Genomic DNA, 12,547 nt, shown 5'->3' on the forward strand with positions numbered 1-12,547 from the left:
GGGATTAAGAGTGAAATAGTGTGCCTTAGAAAGTAATGAAATTGACTATCCCATGGGGCCTGAACTCTGATTTAGGCCTCTATCAACCAACTCTAATAAAAGAAAGTATCCTGTAAATGCCCAATGACATATAATGGAAGGGATTTCCACCACAGTTTTTGTGATGGAATTTCTATGCCTCAACCTACAAACATATTCATGTACTTCAATTAGGTGAAAGACTGAAATAAAGGGGATACTGTAGGATGCTCTGAAATATTTCTCTGCTAGGGTTATCAACATAAACTAGTCCTCTAGGTTCCTGACACTGTGTCACTGCTACCAGTCTATAAATAGATGTTTTATGGCCATTGTTTGGCTTTATTGGCTTTAGTGTACTACGGACAGATTCCACTGCCTCGGTGTTTTTAGTAAGCCTGGAAGAGGTTACGAAACTTTATTTGATTCTGAAAATAACTTTATAGATTTGATTTTAGTTAGAAAAGTAAATAAATTCATCATCACTACTTCATAGTGATAGATTATCCCATACTGACTCTTGTCAGCTTTATCTCTCTAGCATTAACAACTTGGTGTTTGAAATTAAATTAATTGAATCTTGGATTTTCAGAGTTACCTCCACACTTAGGAAGGCAGTTATGACTAGTTACAGTCAGCAGTTATTACGACTGTGTTTGTCGTCACAACACTTGCTGTCAAGTCTTTGCTTTGCACCTTCTAACCCTGTCTCTTTAATAAGAGATGTGTTGATTTCTTTACCTATAAAAAAGGAATATATTGCCCTCATCAAATTGTAGGAGGGTCAAATATTGTTCAATTAAAAGAAAGGCATTTTGTAGTCTGTAAAAGCGATTCAAAATGCAAATAGCCATTATTATTCTAAAAGAATGGAATGCCACCTAATTAAATGGTAAGGTCTTAGTCTTGTCCCAAGCTCTGTCTTCTTCTTGCCTACCTGAAAGTATCTTTTAAGAATGAATTCTAAAATGTCTTTGAGTTAGAGGACTGTTGTAAATAAAATATGTTTGTTCAAATCTGAATGTGAATGGCAGATTGTTCAAATATTTCGCTTGCAATAAATCAGCTCCCATTATAGATATGTTTCTGCTGATGTACTTAAGAAGCAGCAAAGAGGGGCCTGAAAGTCAAGCAGGTAAAGATGGGTTCTGTGGAGGATAGAATCGTATTTTTATGTTGGAAGTACTAGCCAGAGCAATCAGAGAAGAGAAGGAAATAAAGGCCATCCAGATGTGAAAGGATGAAGTCAAGCTGTCCCTTTTTGCGGATGATATGATCCTATATATTGAACAGCCTAAAGCTTCTATAAAAACCTCCTAGAGTTGATAAATGATTTCAGCAAAGTTGCAGGATACAAAATGAACACACAAAAATCAGTAGCATTTCTGTATCCCAGTAGTGGACATGCAGAAAAAGAAATCAAGAAAACTAGCCCATTTATAACAGGCACAAAAAAAATAAAATACTTAGGAATACAGTTGATGAAGGATGTGAAAAATCTTTATGCAGAGAACTACAAACTACTGTTGAGAGAAATTAAGGGAGACACAAGAAGATGGAAAGATATCCTATGCTCTTGGATTGGAAGAATTAACATTGTGAAAATGTCCATATTACCCAAAGTGATGTACAGATTCAATGCAATCCCCATCAAAACTCTAAAGACATTTTTCTCAGAGATGGAAAAAGCTATCCAGGCATTTATATGGAACAACAAAAGACCATGCATAGTTGAAGCAATCCTGAGAAAAAAAATAAAACTGGAGGCATAACACTACCTGACTTTAAACTATATTACAAAGCTATAATAACCAAAACAGCAGGGTACTGGCATAAAAACAGACACACGGATCAATGGAATAGAATAGAGAACCCAGAAATCAATCCATACACCTACAGCCATCTGATCTTTGACAAAGGCAGCAAATCTACCTACTGGGGAAGAGACTGCCTTTTCAACAAGTGGTGCTGGAAAACCTGGATATTCATATGTAGGAGAATGAAACTAGACCTGTACCTTTCACCATATACCAAAATCAACTCAAAATGGATTAAAGAATTAAATATATATCCCGAAACAATGAAACTCCTTAAAGAAAACATAGGGGAAATACTCCAGGAAGTAGTAGTTGGTACAGAATTCATGAATAGAACCCCAAAATCACAGGCAACTAAAGGTAAAATAAACAAGTGGGATTATATCAAACTAAAAAGCTTCTGCACAGCAAAAGAAACAATCAACAGAGGAAAAAAACAACAAACAGAGTGGGGAATATTTGCAAAATATGCATCTGACAAAGGATTAATATCCAGAATATACAAGGAACTCAAACAACTAGTGGGGAATATTTGCAAAATATGCATCTGACAAAGGATTAATATCCAGAATATACAAGGAACTCAAACAACTTTACAGCAAAAAAACATGTAACCCAATTAAAAAAATAGGCACAGGAGCTGAATAGGCATTTCTCAAAGGAAGATACACAAATGGCCAACAGACACATGAAAAAATGCTCAATGTCACTCAGCATTCAGGAAATACAAATCAAAACCACACTGAGATACCATCTCAATCCAGTTAGGATGGCTAATATCCAAAAGACTGAGAATGATAAGTACTGGAGAGGTTGCAGAGTAAAAGGAACTCTCATCCACTGTTGGTGGGGCTGCAAAATAGTGCAGCCTTTATGGAAAATGATATGGAGGCTCCTCAGACAATTGCAGATAGGTCTACCATATGACCCAGCAATTCCATTGCTGGGCATATACCCAGAGGAATGGAAATCATCATGCTGAAGGGATACCTGTACTCCAATGTTTATTGCAGCTCTATTTACAAGAGCAAAGAGCTGGAACCAGCCCAAATGTTCATCATCTGATGAGTGGATAAGGAAACTGTGGTACATCTACACAATGGAATACTACTCTGTGGGTCCAGGGACAGAGCCACCTTTCACTTTGCTGTATTCTGTTCTTAGCTTTGCTTTTGTCACACAATTGTCTGCAAAGAGCCAAATTCCTTTGTGATAAGTGATATCTCAGTTAGAGCATATGTTTGCTGCCAGCTCTCATTTTCTTTAGAGACCATGTGCCTCTCTTAATTGTGAGCCTAGAAGTGCACTTGGAATCACACAGCTAACTATGGCAATGTCTTAGGTTTTCTAATATCACATAGTTGGGGGAAATGACCACTGCTGGGAACATCATAATGAATTATTTGATACATTTCTAGGGCACTGCTGGCTGTTTGGCATTATTGTTTTACCATTTTATTACATATCACCTCACTCAGGTTACATGAAAGTTACATTAAATTTACTTTATTTGTAAGGTGATGTACCCTTGCTCACCAAAGTAATATACACATTATTTGGTTGCTCTTAGGTTATGGCTTATCTTGAGGGAAACTCTTTCAACCATCCATTAACACTAGCTCTTGCCAATTAAATAGTTACTTCTTTTCAAGAGTAGACTGGATTGTGTGGTAAGAAATGACACTGTAACAAAAGAAATGCAGAACAAGCCATTTAGCAGAACGGTAGCTAGTCTTCTATGTGAATTATGCTACAAGCAAAGTGACGCATAGCATTGGTATAATGACTAAAAGAAGTCTGTACATTATTTTTATTAGAAGCATGTAATTATCTGCACACAGATAATAAAATCTCAAATACTTACCACCATTACCTTGCTTTTGTGATCTCACACAGAGTGTGGTATGACCTATACTCAGTCTTTGAAAACAACTAGTCCATTACTGGAAAGTAAATAATAGATATTAATGAAATAAGAACACAGCCCTGTGGTTTGCCATTAACAGCAGTAAATCGATTTTGATGGGTTTCTTGTATATAGCTGCTTCCATAATTCTCTAAAGGAATGAGCAAATATTTATAGATGTCACTGGATCACTAGTTTTTACTTTTTTTTTTAATTGATTATACATGTCTGTGGGGTACCATGTTGAATATCAGTACCTGTGTGTAATATGTGATGCTCAATTCAGGATAGTTAATATATTCAGCTTTACACACTGTAATTATTTTTGTGGCCCTTTACTAATTTTTCAGTAACTCCCCTCCCCCTATCCCTTACCCACCTCTGGTGGACTCAGTTCTGTTTTCTCCTTTTGAAAGTTCAACTAATTATTGTGATTGTTACATCTTTCTTTCTTTTTTTGTTTACTTTTTTAGCTTCCACTTATGAGTGAGGACATGAGGTGTTTCTCTTTCTGTACCTGGCTTATTTCACTTAACATAAGCTTTCTCTAAGTTCATCCATGTTGCTACAAATGGCAAAATTTCATCCTTTTTTATGGCAGAGTAGTATTCCATTTTTATATATATTCCACATTTTCCTATCCAGTTGTCCATTGATGGACATTTAGGTTGGTTCCAACACTTGGCTATAGGAAATAGAGCAGCAATAAACATAGGAGGGCAGGTATCCCTTCAACATGGTGATTTCCACTGCTTTGGGTATATACCCAGCAGTTGGATTGATGGATCGTATGGCAGTTCTATCTGTAGTAGTTTGAGGAAACTTCATACCATTTTCCATGATGGCTACACTAATTTACATTCCCACCAGCAGTGTAGGAGGGTTCCTCTTTCTCTGCATCCTTACCAGCATTTGTTATTCTGTCTTTTTGATAATAGCCAGTCTAACTGGGAAGGGATAATAACTCAGTGTAGTTTTGATTTGCATTTCCTTGATGCTTAGTGACATTGACATTTTTTCATGTGTCTGTTGGCCGTTTGTATATCTTCCTTTGAGAAATGCCTATTCAGCTCCTCTGCCCATTTTTCAGTCGGGTTACTTGTTTTTTTTACTCTAAGTTGTTTGAGTTCCTTGTACATTCTGGATATTAATCCCTTGTTGAGATGCATACTTTTAACAGAGCTCTTTTAGTTTAAATAAATAGATAGATAAATGAATAAATAAACAAAAGCTAGAAACATCCTTCTCCCCCCACCTGCACATACATGTATGTTATCTTACTACTTCTCTACTTTATATAGATACCACTCTAAGCAGTTATGAGTGATAATAAATTAGTGGCTGTCACAGAATATACCATGATTTTGTACAAACCTTTGGAATATTTTGGAATATGTTTCTTCTTTTCTTGCATGATGAATTTAAGTTCATCAGTTGTGTGATTTCTAGGGCTGAGCCTTTTCATACTTTAGCTGGGGTAGGTCAGTATCAGGCACTTTTACTATTTTGAAATCCCAAGCCTACTGGGCAATTTGTTTCTATTACCAGTTCTGTAATTACCTTACACTGGGCCCTCATTGGTATGTCTCAAAACTAGAAGGCTTTATGATCCATCACCCCAACAGTGTTCAATCCATGGGTCCTTACTCTAGTCATAGTCTCTATCAACAATGTCCTCTTATTCTGAACTTATATACTGTCTTAAATCTCTCTAGATTTAGTACATGTACTTTTTCTAACTTGTTTTACACACTGTGAACCACAGATCACATGCTTCAGAGTGACCTGAAGTACTTAGCAAAAATGCAGCTTCCTGGGATCTACCCGAGAATCGTTGAATAAGATTCTCTGGGGTCATATAATCCAGCAATCCTACTTCTTCTGGGTATATATCCAAAACAACTGAAAGCAGGGTCTTGAAGAAATATTTGCACACCTTTGTTCATACCAGCACGATTCACATTGACCAAGAGGTAGAAATGTCCATCCAAATGAAAGGATTAAACAAAATGTTGTATGTACATACAAAGGACTATTAAGCAGCCTTAAAAAGGAAAGAAACCCTGTCACATGCTATAGCATGGATGAACTCCAAGGACATTATGCTAAGCAAAATAAGCCAGTTGAAAAAGTACAAATACTATATGATTTCACTCAAATGAAGTATCTATAATAGTCATATTAATAGGAACAGAAAGTAGAAAGGTGGTTACAAGGACTGAAGGGAGGGCAGAGGAGAAGGTAGTGTGTAGTGGGTATAGAGTTTCAGTGTTGCAAGATGAAAAAGTTCTGGAGATCTGTTTCACAACAATATGAATGTACTTAACACTTCTGAAGTGTACACTTCAAAATGTTCATTTATTTTATGTACAATTTAATGTTATGTGTTTAAATTTAAGGTTAAATATTTTTTGCCACAATTTTAAAAAATTATCTGCAGTGGAGCTCAGGAATTTACATTTTAACAAGCTTGCTAGGTGGTTTTGATGTACACCAAGGTTAAATAGCACTACCCTAGCTTGTTGCAAATTCCTTTAGGGCAGCAGTTTTTAGTACTCTTACACAATATGGCAGAGGTTGCAAACAGGTGGTGTCTTAGTTAGTTCAAGCTGCTGTAACAGAATACCATAGATTGGGTGGCTTATAAACAACAGAAATTTATTTCTCACAGTCCTCAGTGCTGGAAGTCTGAGATCAGGGTGCCAGCATGGTCAGAGTTCTGGTGAGGACCTTCCTCAGAGTAAGACTGCAAACTTCTTGTATTTTCTTATGATAGTAGAGAGCTAGCTAGCTCTCTGGCCTGTTTTTATAAAGGCACTAATCCCATTCAAGAAGGATCCACCCTCATGAGCTTATTATCTCCCAAAGGCCCCACCTTCAAATTGGGGTTCAACGTATGAATTTGGGGGGGATGCATTCAGTCCATTGCAGGCGGTCCACAGATGCCATGGGCAAACTTTTAGACCTTTTATTTTGGAAGGTGTTGACATTTATCATTTATCTTTATAATTTATAATCAGGAGATTTCTATAAAAATAATCAGTTTCTGACTTCTCTAAAGTGATCAAAATAACAGACAATATGATGCTTTTTTTTCTTATTTAGCAGCTGTACCTTTCAGACAGATGGACACAGCTGTCCCCTAGTTACCACCCAACACCTTGCACAGGGTAGGCACAGACATTCATCTGCTTGGTGCCAAAGACCTGTCAGTTTGCCACCCTACTATATTGCACAGAAAAATGACTGAAAAATGACTTCCTATCTTGCCGGCATTGACCTTCTAGCTGTTTATTCTACCCATCGTTGGCCCTTTAGGTCACAGATTGTTAGTTGAGCACTTTCACAATTTCATTTGGATGGTGTGGTAGTCGATTTCTGTTGCTTTTAACAGAATACCTGAAACTGGGTACTGTATAAAGAAATGTAATTTATTTCTTACAGTTTTGGAGGCTGGGAAATCCAAAATCCAGGGAACACATCTGGTGAGGGCCTTGTTCTTGGTGGTAACATTACAGCAATGCAGGGTGTCAGATGGCACATGGCTTGAGTGAGAGAAACTCCTCATTTGCTGTCCTTATAAGGCCATCATAACCATGCCCGTGACCACCATTAAACCATCAATGAATTAATCCATTCACTGTGGCATGGCTCTCACAATCTAATCACCTCTTAAAAGCTCCACCTTTCAATGACCATAACAGGGTTTTCTACCCTCTTAACACTGTCACAGTGGGGATTAAGTTTCAACATGAGCTTTGGGGAGACATATCCAGACTATACCAGATGGTTATTTTCTGCTTAGATATCACAGTAAGATCAGAAAGAGCCATACTTATCACTCATATAGTTAATGGTACATTTCCAAACTCCACATGTGCTTTGCATGTAATCTCATAGTGTACCCCTTTATTTACTGAGAGTATTAAGTGGATATCTTGAGTAGATTGTTTCATTAACTTCCAAATAACTTCCCAGAGTTTTTCAACTTCCTTTCTTCATCTCTCCTTTCATAAGAACAGCCTTTAGAATATTTAATCATTAGTGTAATCATAGGTTTAATCATTTTTCTAAGATTAGCTTTTATTAAAATCAGTTTTGAATATTTTTGTTAATGTAGTCTTTCTCCCTAATCAGTAATCACCGCTTCTCAAAACCCTTATTAATCAAACATCTCTAGCCTCTCTCGAGCACAAATATATACATAAGATAATGAAAACTGGTTTTAGCATCTATTTTTAAATGTTACACGGAACTGACTGTGTCAAACATAGTTTTTTAACTTTTTATTATGGAAAATTTGAAACATACAAAAGGAAAGAATAGTATAATGAACTGATTGATGGCTAATCTTATTTTACCTAACCCCCCACTCACTTCTCCACCCTGAGATTATTTTATTGAAATCCAAACATCATAACAATATGTCTATAAATAAATATTTTGATGTATATCTTGGTCAACCTAAATAACAAACAGAAAGGGGCTCTCTAAAAGAAAATTATATTTGTTCAGGAATAAGGCATTGCAACAGGAATATGCGTGCCTGGTAACTATGTGCATATTCAGGGAGGTATAAGAAGACAAAGGTTTTTAAAGAAAAAAACGATAGAGGATTAACACAGTTATTTTGAGATAATTATCCTTGGCTATAAGGATCAATAACAAGAGTGATGCCAGTCCAAAGTTAGACAGGCAATTGCTGAACAGATGTCCTTGCAGAACTATTTTTTGTGTAAGATTTTGATGGCTTCTGTGCAAAGTGTGGTGTGGTTTTGCGGAGTCCTTTGGGATAGTTCTTGTCATCAGGCATATGTGCTTGAGATGACCCCTGCACCACCTTTCATGTCCTTCTCCAGCTCTGCTTGTCAGGATTTTGTTTTTGTTTTGTTTTTGTTTAACACAAGCAACTCCAGTTTGCTTCTGAAAACTTTCACATCTCTAAATGAAAAGGACTCTGTTAAAAGTATGACAATAATACCAATTTAAAACTTTAGTAATGATTGCTTACTATCATCAAATATCTAGCCATTTTTTCAGTTTGCCCTCTCATGTCATAATTTTGTTATTAGTTTGGTCTCTTAGTTCTTTTCAGTCTCTTTTAATCCGTAGGTTCCACTACTCTCTCTCCTTTTTCCTCATTTCTTAATTTATTTTTTAAAGAAAACCGTAGTTTCCACAGAGCATACCTAAGTGCCCAATCTTGGCCTTTATGTACTATTTACCACTAAAAGGAACCAGAACTTCTCGTAGCGGTGGCTGATTCCAAATCAGGATCAGGAAAAGTACAGGATGATCCAAGAGCATCCCGTCATACCAAAAAGAAGAGAAACTCTTAAAGGCCACTGGGTTTGTATTAACAGGATTCAGGAGCCAACTTAAGGAGGTTTACACTGGTCAAAGATGGGACAATTAGAGGATCAATAAGAAAAATTATAGTAATGAATTGAAACACATCAATAAGTTTAAATTCATGAGTTTATAATGATCATTAAAATTCAACAGAAGTCCTAACGTTTGTAGGAAGATGAGGAGCCAATGTATTATTTCAAAAACTGTTTAATAAAGAGGGAAATAAATAAATAACTGTTCTACTTTTCCTATATGAACTGTACCTCAGGGCAGCCAAGTTGTTGATTAAGCAAGTTTTTCTTAGTCTAAAGAAGGGGTGATATAATTAGAATATCATCGTTTTGCAACCCCAATGAAATATATAGGTGATGATCATCAAAGGCTGGTAACATCCTGAGAGATACCCAAAATTGGAGGTCACATCACCACCCCCCAAATGTTCTTGCTAAAAAAAAAAATGATCGTTTAGTTATTTGGCTTATAAAGATTTTAGTGCCTTAGTTATACAGGGAGAGGAAAAGCACTGGTATATATATTTTTTCACCCTTTTTTCTCTGACCTAAGAGGAAAAGGTAAAATATTAGGGTATAAGAAAAAGGTAAATTGGAACCTTAATAGTGAGGCAAGGATTCTGAATTAGAGCAAACACTTTAACCACTTGTTAAAGTACATAGCTAAGGAAAAGGTGGTTGCAGGGGACAGTTAAGGCAGGACCAAATGGACACCTGTACAAGTAAGTCAAAGTCTCTAAATTAGACAACACAAAGTTTAAAACTGTACATGACCATTCTTGTTAAAGTTTATAGATAAAAAGTGGCTGCAGGGAATGTTTCAGGCATTACTATGCCAGGCCTCCTTATGGCTCAAACAGTTACTTAAACTCTCAGCCTCATTTCTTCATCTATTAAATGGGAGTAGTAACAATATCTACCTCATATGGTTGTACATAGATGAAATGAGGTCATGCATTAAAGTACATGTAACTGCTCAATAAATGTTATCTACAGTGGAACTTATTAATATTACATTATCATTGTGCCACGACTCTCATGGTTCTATACTTTTCAGAAAATAGAACTTCAAGAGAGCATAAGTCAGAAAGGCCTTCGACTCTAGCCTTGTGAACAAGTCAAAATAAGCTGGCAAAGCAACGTTTATTTAAATAGGCATTGACAATTTAACATCAGTCTACTCATTAATGCCCGTGTAGATTTTTTTTTTTTTCTTGAAAGATTCAGGCAGGCCAAAAGTGGGTTTTTTTGTTTGTTTTTTTGGTTTTTAAATCTCTGATACTTATACTATTATTTTATTAAAAGTACATTTGGGGGGAGAAACTCCTCAATTAAATAATTAAATTGTGGGCATCTATGTATGTATTGGCTGCTCTTCTCAGGGAATGGCCCCCATGAGATTCCCCTTCCCACAGAAGCACCACATCAAGTGTCAACTACAGATGTCGTTCACAAGAACAGCCTGGGTCCAGAATGCTGCATGTCTCAGTTGTGAGTCTGTTTTATAATTTTATAATATCCTAACTCCAGATGTTTATTAGGAAAATGTCCAGATTCAATGGAAACTATTGCCATTACAAAGCAAATGTGCTTCTTTTCTACTAGTGTTCTAGGAACAAAAACACAGACACTCATCATTATTATCATCATCATTATCATTAGATGCATCTGTTACATCAGATAGTAAAAATGATATGAAAATAAATTTAAATGAAAGCACATTAAGTCTACAATGTAGTGAAAGATGGAAAAATTATTCTTATGTTGTAAAGGTGAGGTTCCAATACATGATGATTTGTTTTCATGGTCTTTTTTTCTTTTTAAACTCCACTGTGTTGAAATAACTTTAAGTCTTGATCTTAAAACCTTGTTAGTTTTGTTTGTTTGTTTGTTTATTTGTTTAGTTAATAATGTTAAATATGTTTTACTCTGGTAGTGTTTCACATGACTTTTAAAAAAAAATCTGCTTTTGAGAGTGGAATACTATTCAGCCATAAAAAAAAAAAAAAAAAAAAAATCTGTCATTTGCAACCAAATAAGCCAGGCACAGAAAGACAAATATCATATGCTCTAAAAAAAGGTTGATATTGTACAAGTAGAGAATAGAACAGAGGTTAGCAGAGGCTGAGATGGTTAGTGGGGTGGGGGCAATGGGGAAATGCTGGTCAAAAATTATATAATTACAGTTAGGAGGAATAAGTTCAAGAGACCTATTGTATAGCATGATGACTGTAGTTAATAAAGATAATATTGTATTCTTGAAAAATGGAGAGTTGATGTGTTCTCACCACAAATACGATAACTATGTGAGGTAATGCATTTGTTAATTAGCTAGATTGAGCCATTCCACGATGTATATATTGTTCAAAATATCATGTTGTGCACAATGAATACATGCAATTTTATATGTCAATTTTTAATAATCTGCTTTTGAACTGTATCTTCCTAAAGCAGGCTGTGTAAGTCTAGGGAGATTAAACCATTGCTTAAAAACCATTTTAGCTGCAACAGTGTCTATCATATAAAAATGTCCAGATGATAGACAGGAGCAGGGCTAGATCTCCCCAAAAGGGAAAGGTACAGAAACAAAGAGAACCCCTCTGATAAGGGAAAAAAGGAGTCTGAGGGCATGCTGGGTAAAGTGTCAGCTGTCTTGCTTTTCCCTCTTAGGTTTCCCAGGCTTGAGGAAGCACAGCAAGAGAAAAGCAAGCTGGAGAAGTCAGAGGAATGGCAGCCCTTCCTCTGGGATAATGAGCTAGAAAAGAAACAAAGACTTCATTTTTTTTTTTTTCAAATTTATTTTGTCAATATACAGTGTGGTTAATTATTGTGGCCCATTACCGAAACCTCCCTCCCTCCTCTCTCTCCCCCCTCCCTCCCTACAATGTCTTTTCTGTTCACTTGTCGTATCAACTTCAAGGAATTGTAATTGTTATGTCTTCTTCCCTTCCTTCCCCCACCGGGTTTTTTTTTTGTGTGTATTTATTTATTTATTTTTAGCTCCCACAAATAAGTGAGAACATGTGATATTTCTCTTTCTGTGCCTGACTTGTTTCACTTAATATAATTCTAGGTCCATCCATGTCATTGCTAATGGCAGTATTTCATTCTTTTTTATAGCTGAGTAGTAATCCATTGTGTATATATAGCACATTTTCCGTATCCACTCATCTGATGATGGACATGTGGGCTGGTTCCAAATCTTAGCTATTGTAAAGAATGCTGCAATGAACATTGGGGAACAGGTATACCTTCGACTTGATGATTTGCATTCCTCTGGGTATATTCGCAGCAGTGGGATAGCTGGGTCATATGGTAGATCTATCTGCAATTGTTTGAGGAACCTCCATACCATTTTCCATAGAGGCTGCACCATTTTGCATTCCCACCAACAATGTATGAGACTTCCTTTTTCTCCACAACCTCGCCAGCATTTATCGTTC

The 12,547-nt window shown here is 36.3% G+C and overlaps 1 protein-coding gene across 9 annotated transcripts in view; it reads left to right on the plus strand.

The window, feature by feature from the left end:
• The window catches only part of CAMK2D (calcium/calmodulin-dependent protein kinase II delta), a 291,524-nt gene that overhangs the window by 220,597 nt on the left and 58,380 nt on the right, over window positions 1-12,547 (plus strand). The window lies entirely within an intron of this gene.

The sequence above is a fragment of the Galeopterus variegatus genome, unplaced genomic scaffold, assembly GCF_000696425.1.
Source record: "Galeopterus variegatus unplaced genomic scaffold, G_variegatus-3.0.2 Scaffold2, whole genome shotgun sequence".
NCBI lineage: Eukaryota > Metazoa > Chordata > Mammalia > Dermoptera > Cynocephalidae > Galeopterus > Galeopterus variegatus.